The following is a 16,953-nucleotide window of genomic DNA, read 5'->3' as shown; positions in this document are numbered from 1 at the left end:
AGCGTTCAAATGGAAGGGTGTTTGTACTGTGTGTAAAAGCCTGACAGTATCTGTGATGGTTTACGGGAGACTTACTGTGCCTTTAATTTAAAAAAGCAAAATTAAGTAAAGACAGACCAAAAAGTATACAGCGGGAATTATTTAGCACTTTACACATTTAACTAATGACAGGAGAACAAAACGTGAACAGCAGAAATTAGTTTGTACTGACACATTCCAGTAACGAAAACTAGGCAAAATAAACAGTAAAAATATGTTGTACTTACACGATGCCTGGTCGACAATTACGTAAATCACGAGCTCAGCATAGCAGCATCATCGAACAATTTCCGACCATATCTAGCCACGGATCGGAAGACTATGATATTGACACAATTTATGTGTTTTCAGTGGCAACTTCATTTGTACACTCAACCGAAACCGTCAGCTGAACGCAGGTCCACAGACGTATGATATAAACGGACTGACTGCAATCTTCTTCACACAATCACAGAGGACATTCACAAAAAAATGTACTTCATGCCACCACAGACGAACAAGTTTTCATTAAAATGTCAGTAGAGTGAGCTCTTATAAACATAAAGAAATGAGTAAAAAACATTAAAGTGTCACCAAATATGTTTCCTTCCATAGCTGACACGACCGCACGAATATTATTCAAATTGATTTTTTCCCATACTCATTCAAACGCAACCTGGGTAGAAATGTTTCATTCAATATTACACTGAATGAAAGCCTAGTTTTCACAACACGCCTTTTTCATTGTGTGTATTACTCTCGGTCGCATTCCTGTCGTCTGCGATTTGGCGCTCCTGGTTACGAAGGGGCATAATTCAGTGCAGCGTGAGCTATCGAGGACGACACGGTAAGGTCTCAGAGATCAAGTTCTCCAAAGTTCAATCGCATATTTAATTAGCCTGTAGTGTGTGTTTCGATGAATGTTGGTTAATATGGTGCACAGCAGACGTTACGTTACATTGTGTGCACTATATCATCCTGCATAGGTTATATATGTTAATCTCTGCCTGTACGAAATGTAAACATGCACTGAGATACATGCTTTTGTAGTCCGTTTTTGTAATTTTTACTGACATTTTCTTGTGGGGTCATCATCAGATTGATCACCGATCATAATTATGGGAAAGTTATCGTTTGACCTTTTCATGAACGCACGCACAAACACGCGCACGCAGGCACGCACACACACACACACACACACACCCACACCCACACACACACACACACACACACACACACAAACACACACTCTCAAACACACCCACACACACACACCCACACACACTCAAACACACACACACACATACCCACACACACACACACGCATGCACGCACGTACGCACTCACACCCACACCCACACACTCAATCACACTTCGGTGACGTCAGACATTGGTCTCATTAATATCGAGTATAACAAAAGTCACGATTTTGAAGACTTTATGCCCACGAGTACCTCTTAAAACAAACTTATGTCATTCTAAGCCTTAAAACTACATGTAAGATGGGATCATTTAGTAAATCAACTGTCAACAGTGTATAATCTGGACACTTTAACTCAATGCTTCTTCTGGAGGAAAAATGTTACAGATGACTGGAGATCATTGTATTGACGGGTGGTGCCGATGTCCCGAACTGAAAACTGCTGAACAATCCCTCTCAATGCGGTCAATGCGCATGCGCCAATCTTGGACTTAAAAAATGCGACCCTTTGACCGAACGAACCATGGGTTTGGGTTAGGGTTAGGGTTAGGGTTAGGATTAGGGTTAGGGTTAGGTTGTTCACGACCTGATTAATCTTCCCATGTTAGCGCATGCGCATTGACCGCATTGAGAGGGATTGTTCAGGCAGAGTTTTCAGTTCGTGACACCAGTTTTCGTACCCAGTTTCTTGTAACACCCGATCCTGTACCAGGAGACCATATAAACTACGAGGTAAATAGGCACTGGCTAGCAATAACAAATCCTTGGCATCTCCTACGTATACACAGAACACATTTCAAACGTGAAAGTCCGCACGTGGATCTCTATGAAGACCACTGTCAAGAAGAGGAAGAAGAGATGGTATGGCCATGTAAGGCCAAAAAAAAGAGGTCTGTTTACGGTAACATAGGCCCAAAATATAGGGTCGGTAGGTCGGGATTTTTTTTTTCTCCCAAAAAACCATATTTTTACGTTATTTTCTTTTTTTTTCTTCCCCCAAATGCCAAAAAAAGTCTAGGGTCGCGCGAAAAAAATAGGGTCGGTCGGGTTACCGTAAACAGACTATTTTTTTTGGTGCCTAACAAGAACAGACGGGCTCTCCAAGACCATCCTCCTGAGGGGTACGGTGCGCGGGAACAGGAAACAGAGAAGACAAAAAAACAGATGGACATACAACATTGCAGAGTGGACTGGGAAAAGCTTTGGGACAACCCAGAAGATTGCTCGCAACCAAGTCAAGTCAATATAAAATTGCAATAAACACGACAATAAAGATATGTAATAATCGGAAACAACACTTCAAAGAAACGCGACGGGAAATATATTTAAACTTTTTTTTTTTTAAGTAAAAATAAAGAAAAGGAAAAAAAGAAAAAAAAGAAAAAGGAAAAAAAGAAACAGAAATGTGGTTCTCATTGCCAGAGCAGGACAGCGGTTTCCCACTTAGCAGGGAAAGCAAGTGTGTAGCTTTTTCATCGCGCTGTTGTTGAGTCTTTTGTTTTGGGGCTCCGGTTTTGTTGCCTTTTGTTTGACCCTTAATTCCAACACACTCCATCACCCGCAGTAACTGGGACATCGTGTCAGCCTGCCTGCATTGCTTTTCGGCATTATTAGGGCGGGGACTAGAGTCGTCCTAAGCGACCTCGTGGAGTTTTCAGTGCTGCTAAGCTGGTGCTGCTGGTGCGTGTGGTGGTGGTGGTGATGATGGTATAGTGCAGTTTTTGTTTGCCTCCTTTACCCTCCATCATTTTTAATCTTTTTTTCTCTTCATTTTCCTTTTATTTTATTTATATCCCCCCCCCCCCCCCAACGCCCCCCCCCCCCCATCTCCCCTCTGGTACCTGTGGTGCGTGTTGGTGGTGGTGGCGCAGTGCAGTTTTGTTTGCCCTCTTTACCCTCTATAATTTGCAATCTTTTTTATTCATTTTCCTTCTCTTTTTCTTATTGACCCCCTTCTCTCTTTCCTCCTCACCCTTTCCACAAAACTCTCAAGTTTTGGACTTCACGATCGTCTTTTCTGCTTTAGGGGGCCCGGGTAGCTCGGGTGGTAGAGCACTGGACTTGTTATCCTCGGATGACGGGTTCGAATCCAGACACGGGTCAACTTTATGTGCAGACTCAGAGATGGTATCCTTCTTCATCATCTTCAGCGTTCGACGGACAGAGATGGTATCCATGTCCCACCCCCGTGTCACCACAGTGGCACGTAAAAGATCTCGGTCATTCTGTCATAAGTGCAGGTAGCTGGTTACACCCAAACACGCATACAACTGGGTATTTCATCTAAAGTCGGCGGGGATATAGCTCAGTTGGTAGCGCGCTGGATTTGTATTCAGTTGGCCGCTGTCAGCGCGAGTTCGATCCCAGGTTCGGCGGAAATTTATTTCACAGAGTCAACTTTGTGTGCAGACTCTCTTCGGTGTCCGAACCACCCCCCGTGTATACTACATTGGGTGTGCACGTTAAAGATCCCACGATTGACAAAAGGGTCTTTCCTGGCAAAATTGCTTAGGCACAGTTAATAATTGTCTACCTATACCCGTGTGACTTGGAATAAGGCCGTAAAAGGTAAATATGCGCCGACATGGCTGCAATCTACTGGCCGTATAAAATTTCATCTCACACGGCATCACTGCAGAGCGCCTAGAACTGTACCCACGGAATATGCGCGATATAAGCCTCATTGATTGATTGATTGTAACACCTGGGAACATGCCCCTAATGGCTTTGCCGTGAGGGTATAAAACTTAAAGGCATATGTACTCGATGACTATACACGCTAATTGCTTTACCAACAGCTGGAGACATGCTAAATTAAGTTCCCTGCAAAATATTGTGGTCTAGGACCCCTTCAATGTTGAGATATGTTAATTTTCATTTTGATCTGGATCGTCCTATTTATAGATTTGGCAACACATGTAACGTTGATGCAAGGGAGCTAACACCGCGGCTTTGTTGACATCCTCACTTTTTCAGAGGCTAGAACAAGCTGTAATGCATGTATTATGGTCCGCGCATGGTGACATATCGTCATTATAATTATGGTCTTATGGTGCGTTTGACATCGATTATGGGCAAACTACACTTTGTAAACACGGGAGCGCGTACATATGCCTTTAAGTTTGTCTCTCTTTTCTGTTGCTCCTTTCCGCCTTCGTCTTCATCATACTCCTCCTCCTCCTCCTCCTCCTGCTAATTGTTCTTTCCTCCGCCTCATTATTTTTTCACCCTCCTATATACTTCCTCTTCTTATTCTCTTCCTTCTCTTTGTTCGTTTGCTTCCTTCTTTAACTTTTTATGCTTCTCTTTGGCTTTCTCGTTTCTATTTTCTTCTCTTCCTCCTCCTCCATCTTCATTTGGTTTTATCTCTAATATACACATTTTTCCTGGAGTCGTTAAAAACACCAAGAAAAAGACAAGAAAATGCGAAAGCCCTGCACTGCATGACTTTGTGAGCTTTTCAATTAATCATGAATGGCCTAAAAGATGTTTTTATATTTTATTTTATTTCAGAAACCTTGACAACCTTTTTGTACTACATGTAATAATTTTATTAAAAAGGATAAAACGTTCTTTGATGGCGCCATATTCACAACCAAATAGGAGTCTCAAGGCACTTTTCAAAATATATTGGGACATTGAAATTGAACATTTCACAAGAGTGATTTTTTTCTGTGCAGTATCGCATACACGATCGGCTTCCTAATAAGCATTTGGGTATAAATCCTCAGACTATATATATAAGCAGTTTTAAGGGTGGTGACTGACATTGAAGTCATTTTGTGGGAAAACTTAGCTCTGTTTCATACTGAAGGGATGTGATCATACGGAATGCCGGTGAATGCTGAAATAGCAGTTCTGTGGAAACAGTCAAATTTCTAGAACGTTCGTTCAGATTCACGTCATTTATTCAGCCTTTAGAAACTTGGTATTGCTCGATCGGTTTGTTTTGAATTACCTTGAGAAGTTGCATGGATGTTTACAAAACACATACAAAGGTGTTTAACAGTAATATATTGCTTCTCCCGATGAAATCTTTCATATTTTATTTTTTTATGTTTGTTTGTTTGTTTGTTTGACCACGAAGGGCCATATCAAGGCGGTGCTGCTTTGACATATAACGTGCGCCACACACAAGACAGAAGTCGCAGCACAGGCTTCATGTCTCACCCAGTCACATTATTATGACACCGGACCAACCAGTCCTAGCACTAACCCCATAATGCCAGACACCAGGCGGAGCAGCCACTAGATTGCCAATTTTAAAGTCTTAGGTATGACCCGGCCGGGGTTCGAACCCACGACCTCCCGATCACGGGGCGGACGCCTTACCACAAGGCCAACCGTGCCGGTATTTTTTAATGTAGTTTTATGGTATGGACTGTTATTTTGTGGAAGATTAAAGAATATAGAAGACCGTTTCTAAGATTAGGATTTACCTTAGGTGCTTTAACATCAAGATCGATAACAAATGATGTATGCACGTGAGGGGAGACAGATTCAATGATCAATCCTCTCGGCAAGTACAGGGTGTCCCAGAATACTTGCAACCCAAATACATACAAATAGTTTATTACACAGGGCAGCAACTCCAAAAAAATATTACATTTCCTGGAAGCTGAGATGATAACAATTAGAAAACTGAAGATTTGAGGTCTCTTAAGCCTACTTGCAGGATACATTTTTCAGAGCACATGTTCCAAATGACCGCCGTTTCGCTGCAGACACACTTGAAGCCGAACCCTAAGAATCTCTCACCGCATTCACACTGTCAGGAGATCTTACAGTCAGCTTCCTGCCAGAGTTGGGTGTTTCTGCCTTCTTGTTGATGTTGTTGACTGATCCTGTGGCTTTAAATTTGTGAACCCAACGATAAATTTGGCTTTTCTGGGGATAATTGTTGAAGTGGAACTTCCTGCAGTATTTGGCTTGCACCGTTTTGAATGATTTCGTCTCCAAATAAGTAGTGACACAAAATACTTTTTGCTCTTTTGTCCAAGGCATTTTAAATTTGTCCGATTGCTAATTATTCGTTGTTATGGTCTCCTCTTTGCAAATCTGAAAAATAAGAAAAATAACATTGAATATTGGCAGAGTTATTAGCACTAACATGGGTTGCAAGTATTCTGGGACACCCTGTACATGCCCGAGTCAGAACTAATCAAGCGTCAATGAGTTCCCCAGGCAAGATATATGTATTGTTGGAAGGAACTGGTATCTTTAGAAAGAAGCGTTGGATCCCTGTTTAAAGAAAACTCATTTCTTTTTCTTTACTTGTTCTTTTGTGTGTTTGTTTGTTTGTTTGTTTGTGTGTTTGTTTGTTTGTTTGTTTGTGTGTTTGTTTGTTTGTTTGTTTGTTTGTTTGTTTGTTTGTTTGTTTGTTTGTTTGTTTGTTTGTTTGTTTGTTTGTTTGTTTGTTTGTTTGTTTGTTTGTTTGTTTGTTTGTTTGTTTGTTTGTTTGTTTGTTTGTTTGTTTGTTTGTTTGTTTGTTTGTTTCTGTCTTTCTTTGTTTCTTTTCCTTTTGTTGTTTCTTTTTTTTTCTTTGTTTGTTTATTTCTTTGTTTGTTTTCTTTCTTTCTTTCTTTCTTTCATTCTTTCTTTCTTTTCTTTTTTCTTTCTTTGGGAAATCTGTTTAGACTGCCTTTTCTCTCTCGTGAAATTGAAGAAGAAAAACAAGTATTTGTGATGGCCGTGGAATAACTATGTGAGGATATTTTGGGCTAAAATATTTTAGTATTCATAGATGTGAACAATGTTGGATACAATATCTGGGTAGTTCTTTCGTTGTATATTTGTAAGAGTGTCATTGTGAAAAGGTGCATTCGTTGGATTTATTTCTGTTGACCGACCACTCAGTTTACACGCGGTATTGTTTGCATGGAGTTCGGTATTAATTTTGCTTGTATGGCTTTGCTTGTATGACTTTGTTTTGTCTTTAGGCTACCCTGTTTGCTTGGTCTTGCGTGCTTGGAGTGTGTTGAGCTTTTGTGTTTGCTTGCATGGAGTATGCTGAGTATGCTATGTTATGTAGATTGTGGGTCTTGTTCATTGTGTATGGTTTTATTATTAGTTATGTTAATTCTAGTTATTGTAAAGCGCATTGAGCATATATATGATTATGCGCTATAGCAAATGTCCATTATTATTATTATTATTGTTATTATTAAGCTACAGTAAAAAGAAACAAAAGCTCAAACAAACAAACAAACAAATCAAAAAACAAACAAACAAACAAACAAACAAACAAACAAACAAGCAAAGAGACCATATTACTTGTTAAAAGACATTCGCCATCAGCAAACAATCAACCATTTAAACAGGTACAATTAATGCGAACACTCAAAAAAGAAAACGAATCGAGTGTATGCTTGTTCTTGCTTTTTAAAGAATGTGTTCGTCTATTTTCTAATGTGTCTGTCTCTTCTTGTTCTCGCCTTTTGGTTTAAACAAAAAATGTATTTAAATTAAGAATTATGAAACCAAAAAAAACAAGCACGAACTCAAGGAAGAGCTAATGATACGTGGCCCGAACAAATATAAAATTATATTGATGAACATGATGTTGGACTTGCCGGACATCGTTACTATATTACCAATTACTATAAGACAATATAAACAAAATACATAGCAAAAAGTATTTTGTGTCACTACTTATTTGGAGACGAAATCATTCAAAACGGTGCAAGCCAAATATCGCAGGAAGTTCCACTTCAACAATTATCCCCAGAAAAGCCAAATTTATCGTTGGGTTCACAAATTTAAAGCCACAGGATCAGTTAAATGCAAAAATGAAACGGAAGACTCTAGAGAGTAAAAGTATACACATCATTTAAGTGCTTTTTCCTTCTGCTTTCATTTTTTGTGTCAAGAGAAATGAGACTCAAAGAAAATGAAGATTTGATGCAGACTAGAAATGACGAACAATTTTGTTCACCGTTGAAGAAATGTATTGTCAAATTCTCAAACATATCAAAATCATAGTATTACTTCAATGTTTATAGCTTAGTTCTACATAACGATGCATGTCATCGTGGAAATTTGGCGTAACTCAATGCTTGGCGATTTTGATGTTTTTGAGCTTCAGACAAAGTAAAGCATTCTTCATGAAAAAAATCGATTGACAAGGGACGATTTAACATTCTTTTATCTTCCTATCAATACCAGGAACGAAAATAAACACTAATTCATAATAAAAATAATCAGTTTTGTCCTCCTCCTGAAAGGCAGTTTAAAACAAGTTACGCCAAAATTCCACGACGACGTCGATAATATGTGTAGAGCCAATAATTTTGACACACTCAACGGTAGACAGTACGGCACCTCCCTAAATTATGTATCACAATAACCTTTGTGGACACAAATGAAGGTATTAGTTGTCAATTGTAATCACACAAATCAGTTCAATTAGAAAAATAGCAATTCACAGCAAAATCGAGAGAGAAAACTCCACAACGGTAATCAAGAAATGTCAACGAAAGAATGGCGACTGATACACTTGACTCGTATGTGAAATGAAATCGACAACGATACTTTGAGAAAATGAAGAAAAGAGACACAGGCAGAAAGAAGAAGCTTCGTAGATATCAGCTTATGAATATTTAACAGGACAAGATCACAGAAGAAGAGAGCGAGCGCACGCGCAGAGCTGAGCCGAACTGACTCTTATTTGCGCATCACTTCCACCAATCGCTGGCTCCACAGCCCAGTCTACTCCAAGACAAGCTTCCAGTGTGGGCGTGTCCAAGAAAGATCGATCGACGAAGCTCCACTAGCCTGCATCGCATCTCTCTAACTGCATCGCCACCAGAGAGAGAGAGAGAGAGAGAGAGAGAGAGAGAGAGAGAGAGAGAGAGAGAGAGAGAGAGAGAGGGGGGGGGGGGGGGTCGTTGGGTGGAAGCCGTGGGGGTCTAGAACCGAAGGGGATGGTTTATTCACGCAGCTTTTAGCGGTACGGAAATGAAAAACATTCTCAGACCGGAAAACGCCGCCGCTGTGGGCTGATGCCGCGGAGAAGAAATAGTGCCCCGCGAAGGAACCGAACGCCGCGACAAACCTGATCAGCAGCAAACTTCTGCTCTTCCAAGGTGACAGACAAAGTAACATTTCTTCTTACAACCGGAGACTTTTTCCTTTTTTTTTTGTTTCAAAAGACTGATTTGATAATTGTGCAATTCAGTCCAGTCTTTGATACAAGTGAATTGGTTTTGATCAATATGCGCGCATGCGCCTTTAAACGCGCCCGTGTCGTGATGGATGTTCGGTGATCAGTTTCATAATCGAAGGAAGGAAATGTACAGAACGGAGAGGGCAGCAGCAGACGACAGGCAAGGAAACTGAACGGAAAGTGGACGAGTCTGGAGGAAGGAAGGAAAGAGGAAAGACAGCCGGAGAGAGGAAGGAGGGACCGTGAAAAGGAAAGAAGATAGAGGAGAGTGACAAAGAAAAAAGAGAAAGTAATTGATGAATGACAGTGTGGATCGGAACTCGTGTCTGAACAGCGCCTACGCCGTATGTACTTTGTCAACTTGTAAGGATCTTGTATACTTTTTTTCTCTCACTTTCTTGTTTTGGTTTCGTCTGTTGTGTATTTAGATATTGATCTTGTAGGCTGAGTTGTGTATTTAGATATCGATCTTGTAGGCTGAGTTGTGTATTCAATTTTGGTTGGGTTTTTTTTACTTAGAAAAATTCATCCTTTTTTTTTGTTGATGCGGGTGTCCCCCCTCCTTTTCTCGGCTTGTTCTTCTTTTTCTTCTTCTTCTTCTATTTCAACTGAGATATTGCTAATTTTGAAGCGTCATTGAGCTTTTTGAAATGTTAGTAATTGTTAATGTTGTTATTAATTTTAAATTAAAGTATATTGATATTGATGAAAGGTTAAGTACATGTATTAATCGAAATGTTGCTTTTAATTTTATTTAAATCAATCTTTTTTAAAATATGTTCTGAACAAGAAGTCTTACAACTCTTAATTTTAACAAAACATCAAAAAGGTATGTAAATCAACTGTCGGGGTCAGTGGACTGGGTGGCCGAGTGGTAACGCACTTGCGCTCGGAAGCGAGAGGTTGCGAGTTCGACCCTGGATCAGGGCGTTATTAGCAATTTTCTCCCCCCTTTCCTAACCTAGGTGGTGAGTTCAAGTGCTAGTCTTTCGGATGAGACGAAAACCCGAGATCCCTTCGTGTACACTACATTGGGGTGTGCACGTTAAAGATCCCACGATTGACAAAGGGGTCTTTCCTGGCAAAATTGTATAGGCATAGATAAAAATGTTCACCAAAATACCCGTGTGACTTGGAATAATAGGCCGTGAAAAGTAGGATATGCGCCGAAATGGCTGCGATCTGCTGGCCGATGTGAATGCGTGATGTATTGTGTAAAAAAATTCCATCTCACACGGCATAAATAAATCCCTGCGCCTTGAATATGTGCGCGATATAAATTGCATAAAAAAAAATTAAAAAAATAAAGATAAAAAAAATCCCTGCGCTTAGAACTGTACCCACGGAATACGCGCGATATAAGCCTCATATTGATTGATTGATGGTTTGAAGGATGTTTCTCATTAAAAAAGAAATTAAAGTTTGCAGAAAAAAACAATACTTCGCGTTAAAGGTGGTCGTCTACATTTTTGCTTTTTTCCCTCAATAATCTTATGGTTAGATTTCACTAAAAAGTTATGTCAGATGATGAATGAACCATGGGGAAAAAAGTTATAGAAAAAAAGAGTAAAATAAGTGATTTTTTTTACTGCAACATAGGTCAATGCAACAACAGAAAGTGCAAAACACACATTCATTTTGAACAAAATACAAGCTTAGTGTAAATAAACGTCGAAAAGCAGTTACTACTTTAAAGGACCATTGCATCAAGAACAAGGACAAAGTTAATTCGAAAGAAAACACAGGTGAAAATTAGTCTTGGTGCAAACGATTCTCTCACAGAGCTTTCGGTACAAATATTACTGGAATCGCAGACCAGGTAGACACACAATAAAAGCGTTTATTTTCATTTTTATAAAACAAAACAGTACGGAATGCAGAAAAAAATGTCTTTGTCTACGTAGTCAAGCAAAAACTATTTCTGTTTCAGTTTCTCACCTTCAGCAAACTAGATTCGACAATGGACATTAGGTAATTGCTAAGCCATCAGAAAGAACAGCGACAGTCCCAGTTCTTTACATTTAATCCCAGCGCTACAAACGACATTTCCACGGGAACCTGTTTGGCAAGTGCCTGGTAAAAGTTACCTCAAGATCTTCGAAAGTACCGGATTAAAAGACTTCGCGAACTCATCACGAAGCCAACTTCGCACTCAAGTAGGTACAGCCTTGCGGGACTGTCATTGAATAAGGCAAATATATAATTATATAACAGGGAACACTGACAGAATTCACAGCGGAAAGTTCTAGACTTTAATCCGAACAACAGTAAGGGAAGTATATACTGTAACAGCAAAGAATGACTTCGTAACGCGGGACTGTCTTTGATTTTCCCCCCAAGGCGACAATAGTGGCAAGTATCGTCCTGAAGAGAAGCAATGTCCTTTGCCCAGTACTGCCGTGTGAAGATGGAGCCAGAGTCTTACCGCGGCATGGTGCACGGTGGGGCCAGCACGAGCTGGGGATGGGCACCCACCTCTCAGAGCCCTGCAGCAGGCTTCGGCTGGTTCCGTGGGTTTCATCAAGATGACGCCCTCACGATGTCGCAACCAGCCTTCGCTCCTACGTCATCTTTGACTGGACACGTCGGGGTGTCTTCCCATTCTCCGACCGCTTGCACAGGAAGCGGCAGCGGTGTTGGTGGTGATGTCCGAGGACAGAAAAGCCACAGAAACGAAGCGGGCTACGACAAAGCCATCCCGGCCTCACCAGGGTCAGGAAATTCCCTCCCCCCTCCCCCATCACTACCCCGAGTCCCATCCCTACCCTCCGGGTCTACATCAACCGCGAGCAGAGGGGGTGGTAGTATCAGCTCTCAAAGACTGACGGCCAACTTCTTGACACTGGACACGGCCGAACAACACTCGGAAGCCGTCGGAAACGGTCCCCGGAAGCCGAACTCGGCCGATGTCGCTGCTACTGACCCTTCTACGTCGTGTGGTGACGTCATGCAGAGGGGCTGGGCGTCATCTGACGTCAGCAGCGGCGGCGCGGCGCTTACGTCACAGTGTCAAGCGATATCGGTGGCGGTGCCGGTGGTGACGTCCAACCTTCGTGGGTCTTCCGGCCTGGGAGAGTCTACCCCCTCCTCCTCCTCCCTGGTCGTTGGTGCTTTCGCTGGTGTGGGTGGAGAGTGTGGTGGTGGCAGCGGCGTGGGTGTGGGTGTCGGTGGTGACGGAGGCGCAATGTGTGCAGGCTACGACACAGCACGTGCTGCCTTCTTCATCCCCTCAGGTCAGAGCTACTTTCCAGTGTGTGTGTGTGTGTGTGTGTGTGTGTGTGTGTGTGTGACGGTGTGTGTGTGTGTGTGTGTGTGAGTGTGTGTTTGTGTGTGTGTGTGTGTGTGTCTGTGTGTGTGTGTCACGGTGTGTGTGTGTGTGTGTGTGTGTCACGGTGTGTGTGTGTGTGTGTGTGTGTGTGTGTGAGTGTGTGTTTTGAAGTTGTTGTTGCCAGACTGTCACTCGTGCTTTTTGCGTCTCCGCGAACACTTCTCTGCATGGCTGTGTGTTTGATTGAGTGCCTCTGTGATAGATAATGATGACTTGAATTGTGCTTGCTGCTCTTGCGTGCATTTTTCTTCCTCTTCGGCGTCTTTATCTCATTTAACAAATATCGATGTGTGAGGTAAAAGTATTTTTTCTATAAGTTGTATTCGTTTTCTGTTTGAGAGAATGCGGGTCTGTTTTGCTGTTCTGTTTTTGAATTTGTAATTGTTTTTCTGAGTTGGTATGCAAGAGCAACGGATTTTTTTTTTTACTGCATACAGGAAATATACTTATTCTCACAGTGAGGATACAAAATTGATGAGGACAGAACAATCACCTTTTTATTATTTCTTTTATTGCCGCTTATAATGGCGATTTTTTCCTCTCCATTTGGATGTTTCCTGTTCTTGGTCAGGCACCCTCCACCCATATTCCATAAATCCATCATTTATTGTGAATGCAATAATTATGCTTTCGATGATGCGTGCTTTCTTACTTTTTTCTCTCTTTCGTTACCCGTTTCCCTATGAGTTTATTGCGATGAGTGCGCAAAGCGACTTTTCAGTCGAGTTTTTACAGATTGATTGATTAAAGAGTGAGTGATTTAAATCTACACACCTGTAACGGGTCATAAGAAAGTATATCTGTTTGAATATTCATGCTGCATCTCTCTGAATTGCAGTTATCTTTCCCTCGCGTTTTCGTCCTAGTCTTTCACATGGTTGCCTGTATGTTCGTCACCTTTTTTTTCTCTCTATAGATTTCTCTGTTTTTGCTTTAGTCCCGCTCCAGCCCCCCCCCCCCCCACCACTCCCCCCCAACCACACACACACACAATGTTCTTCAGGTTTATTATTTTCATGTCCCCCAGCATGGAGATTTGTGTAATGTTGCATCGTTTTGGTCACGTTTTGCTTGAGTTCGTGTCCTCGTTGCTTACTGTCAATTGTTTCATGTCGTGTATTTTGAATCACGCTTTGTATAAACCAGCAACATTCATGAAAAATGTGTTTGGTGGCTTTGCGGGGAGCATTGCCTACATACATATTAGAGCTTGACACTTGTCGCAGTATTTATGATATTGCAGGTGGAGTTTGTGACAAACTTCGACAGCGGAATTGTGCGATAAGTTCTACTCGATCCTTTTTACCCACTCGCGACAGATGACCACGCATCCGACAAGCGATATAATCTAAGATCTGAGACAGACAATTGCTTTGTGTTCAGCGCTGCATACATATTATTAAATATTTGTTTGTCAAGTGAAAATATTACAATACTGTTTTTGCTCGTTTGCAATCCTCTTCCGTTGATTTTTTTTTACGCAAGCAAGAAAATCTTAATCGTCGAAACAGTAGGGCGTATCACCATGATCACGGAAGACCAAACACGTTGTGCTTCAATAATCTCTATGGCAATTCAGAAAAGAAGAGCACAAAAAGAAACAGAAAAAGAAAATGATTTCGGGCAAACTACATTTTTACAAAAGTGGTGCGGTTTTAAACCAATTACTTACCTTTATACAAAATGTAACGTGAGATGTTTTAAATTCATTTGAAACAATTTACGCAAACCGCGCTAAATTGATCAACACAAGAATACAAGTAATTAAGTAATGGTTGAAAATCGTCGCTGATATAGCCTATACATATGCTGTAGCTATACTCTTCCAGCCGCAGAGGAAAATCGTAAAATTGAAACAAGTGTAAACATCGGAAGTGCAAGATACGACAAAACAACTCTTCAGGGTTTACCTACTATAGTGTTCAATTTTTGACGAGAAACACTCGAAAGGCAACACAAGGAACACTTATCCCTTAGTTTTGCCGACGATCTTTCGGTGCTGTACAGCAATGCAATTGTATGTTCAACGCATCACAAACACAATTCATAAATGTCACAGTTTACATGCAGGAATAACATTCCTTTCAAAAAGTGCCGTTCTATGCGGAAAAGATTCTTGTCTGAAAATCTTCATATTATTTTAGCGTGTTACGGCGTAAATCGATATATATTTTAGCACAGATGATGCTTCTTTGATACATTTGATTAGTACCGCGGATATATATGTTGTATTAATTGTCTTTGTATTTTCGTGCACTTTTTCAAGATGCTTTCTGAAACCATACATTTAAAAAAAAATTAAAAAAAAGAAGTGAGGTTTACATTAACAAGGATCAGAAATAAGGGATAAAAGTAGACCATGCAGTCAACTGAGAATTAGGAGAAAAAAACCCAGAACTTCAGGACTGCAACTGAAGTAGGTTACATGCGCAATAATGTAGAGAAATAAACCTTGTCAATGTTATGGATGGTTAAACACTGCTTCTTCTTTTTGTTGTTGTTTGTTTGTCTGATAATTTGTTTGTTTGTATGTTTGTTTGTTTGTTTGTTTGTTTGTATGTTTGTTTGTTTGTCTGTCTGTCTGTTTATTTGTTAGTGCATGGGTTGTTTCTTTAGTTTCTTTCTTTCTCTTTTCTTTATTTCTTTGTTTGTTTGTTGCTTTGTTTGTTTGTTTGTTTGTTTGTTTGTTTGTTTGTTTGTTTGTTTGTTTGTTTGTTTCTTTCTTTCTTTCTTTCTTTCTTTCTTTCTGGTCTGTGTTTATCTGTTTCTTTTTCATTTCTTTTTCTGTTTCTTCTTTCGTTCCTTTTGTTTTTTGTCTTTCTTTCTTTGTTTATCTTCTTTCTTGCTTAACCAAACACAACAATTATTTTATAAACATAGAATGTCAGTTCACCTAGTCAAGTCCTTATTGTGTGTGTGTGTGTGTATGTGTGTGTGTGTGTATGTCTTGTATGTGTGTGTGTGTGTGTGTGTGTGTGTGCGTGCGTGCGTGTGTGTGTGTGTGTGTGTGTGTGTGTGTGCGGAGTGGGGGTGGGTGATTTTCTTTTTCTTCTAGGATATGGTTTGAAAGCTACCAAGCTTGTTTGTCGCAGACACCGACCCATCAACCTACGGAATCACAAATAGAAAATAAAAGAGCAGGTTTCATAAACTATACTGTCGGGTTTCTTCGTCTACTTTTGATTTTTTTGAATCGCGGTTACTCGTCATAACTTATTATGTGCACGGGATATTTGTTTTAGCTTTTGACTTGACGCAAAATGAATCCTTTCGTGTTTATTCTCCTTCCCAAGGGTAAAAATCCTGGTCCCCGCTATTACTCACACCAACTTTTACATATATAAAACACACACACACACAAATCACAAAACAAACCAGACATCTGTCTCAGTTTCATGCTTCAACCGTGAAAAGAAAAGAAAAGAAGCAACAACAACAACAACAACAACAACAACAACAACAACAACAACAACAACAACAACAACAACAACAACAACAACAACAACAACAACAACAACAACAACAACAACAACACCGCAACAACCAAGCAACAGAATCTAGGTTACAAAAGACGTAAAAGCGTCTTGTCATCATGCTGTTTGCGCAAAGCGAATGTCACTGTATTCATTTATATATTCGAGGCATTTCATGCCCCCTCCCCCCCTATCCTTTCTTTTTTCGCGAAAAACAAGATGAATACTTGTACTACTGCCGGTTTGAAATATATACATGTAACTCTAGATCTATGTCCCGGCAAACTCCACCCCACCCCCAAAACACACCACACACACACAGAAATAAAACCAGAAAAAAATGAAACAGAAAAGATATGGGGTTGCCGCAAGCGTATTTGCTCGTGTAAGCAAAGAACACATTGACAAATATTGTTTTGTTTTTTTAAATCGGTCAGGTACTTACAGCAAGGTGACATACTGAGACTTACAAGGAAGGAAGGAAAAGAATAAAGAACACCAAAAAAGAATAAGAAGAAAGAAGAAATAAAGAAGGGGGAGGGCATTTGTCCGACGATCTTTGGGGGAGGGCATTTGTCCGACGATCTTTGGGGGAGGGCATTTGTCCGACGATCTTTGGGGGAGGGCATTTGTCCGACGATCTTTGGGGGAGGGCATTTGTCCGACGATCTTTGGGGGAGGGCATTTGTCCGACGATCTTTGCGGGAGGGCATTTGTCCGACGATCTTTGGGAGAGGGCATTTGTCCGAAGATCTTTGGGGGAGGGCAT

The 16,953-nt window shown here is 40.7% G+C and overlaps 1 protein-coding gene across 1 annotated transcript in view; it reads right to left on the bottom strand.

The window, feature by feature from the left end:
• Window positions 1–655, bottom strand: part of LOC138961399 (uncharacterized) — a 61,814-nt gene extending 61,159 nt beyond the window's left edge. Inside the window, exon 1 of the mRNA XM_070333019.1 lies at window positions 267–655. The gene's annotated coding sequence lies outside the window, so the exon portion shown is untranslated. The remainder of the gene's footprint in view (window positions 1–266) is intronic.
• Window positions 656–16,953: the final 16,298 nt, after the last annotated feature.

This window comes from Littorina saxatilis, linkage group LG1 (assembly GCF_037325665.1).
Source record: "Littorina saxatilis isolate snail1 linkage group LG1, US_GU_Lsax_2.0, whole genome shotgun sequence".
NCBI lineage: Eukaryota > Metazoa > Mollusca > Gastropoda > Littorinimorpha > Littorinidae > Littorina > Littorina saxatilis.
This window is presented reverse-complemented; position numbering and strand designations above follow the sequence as displayed.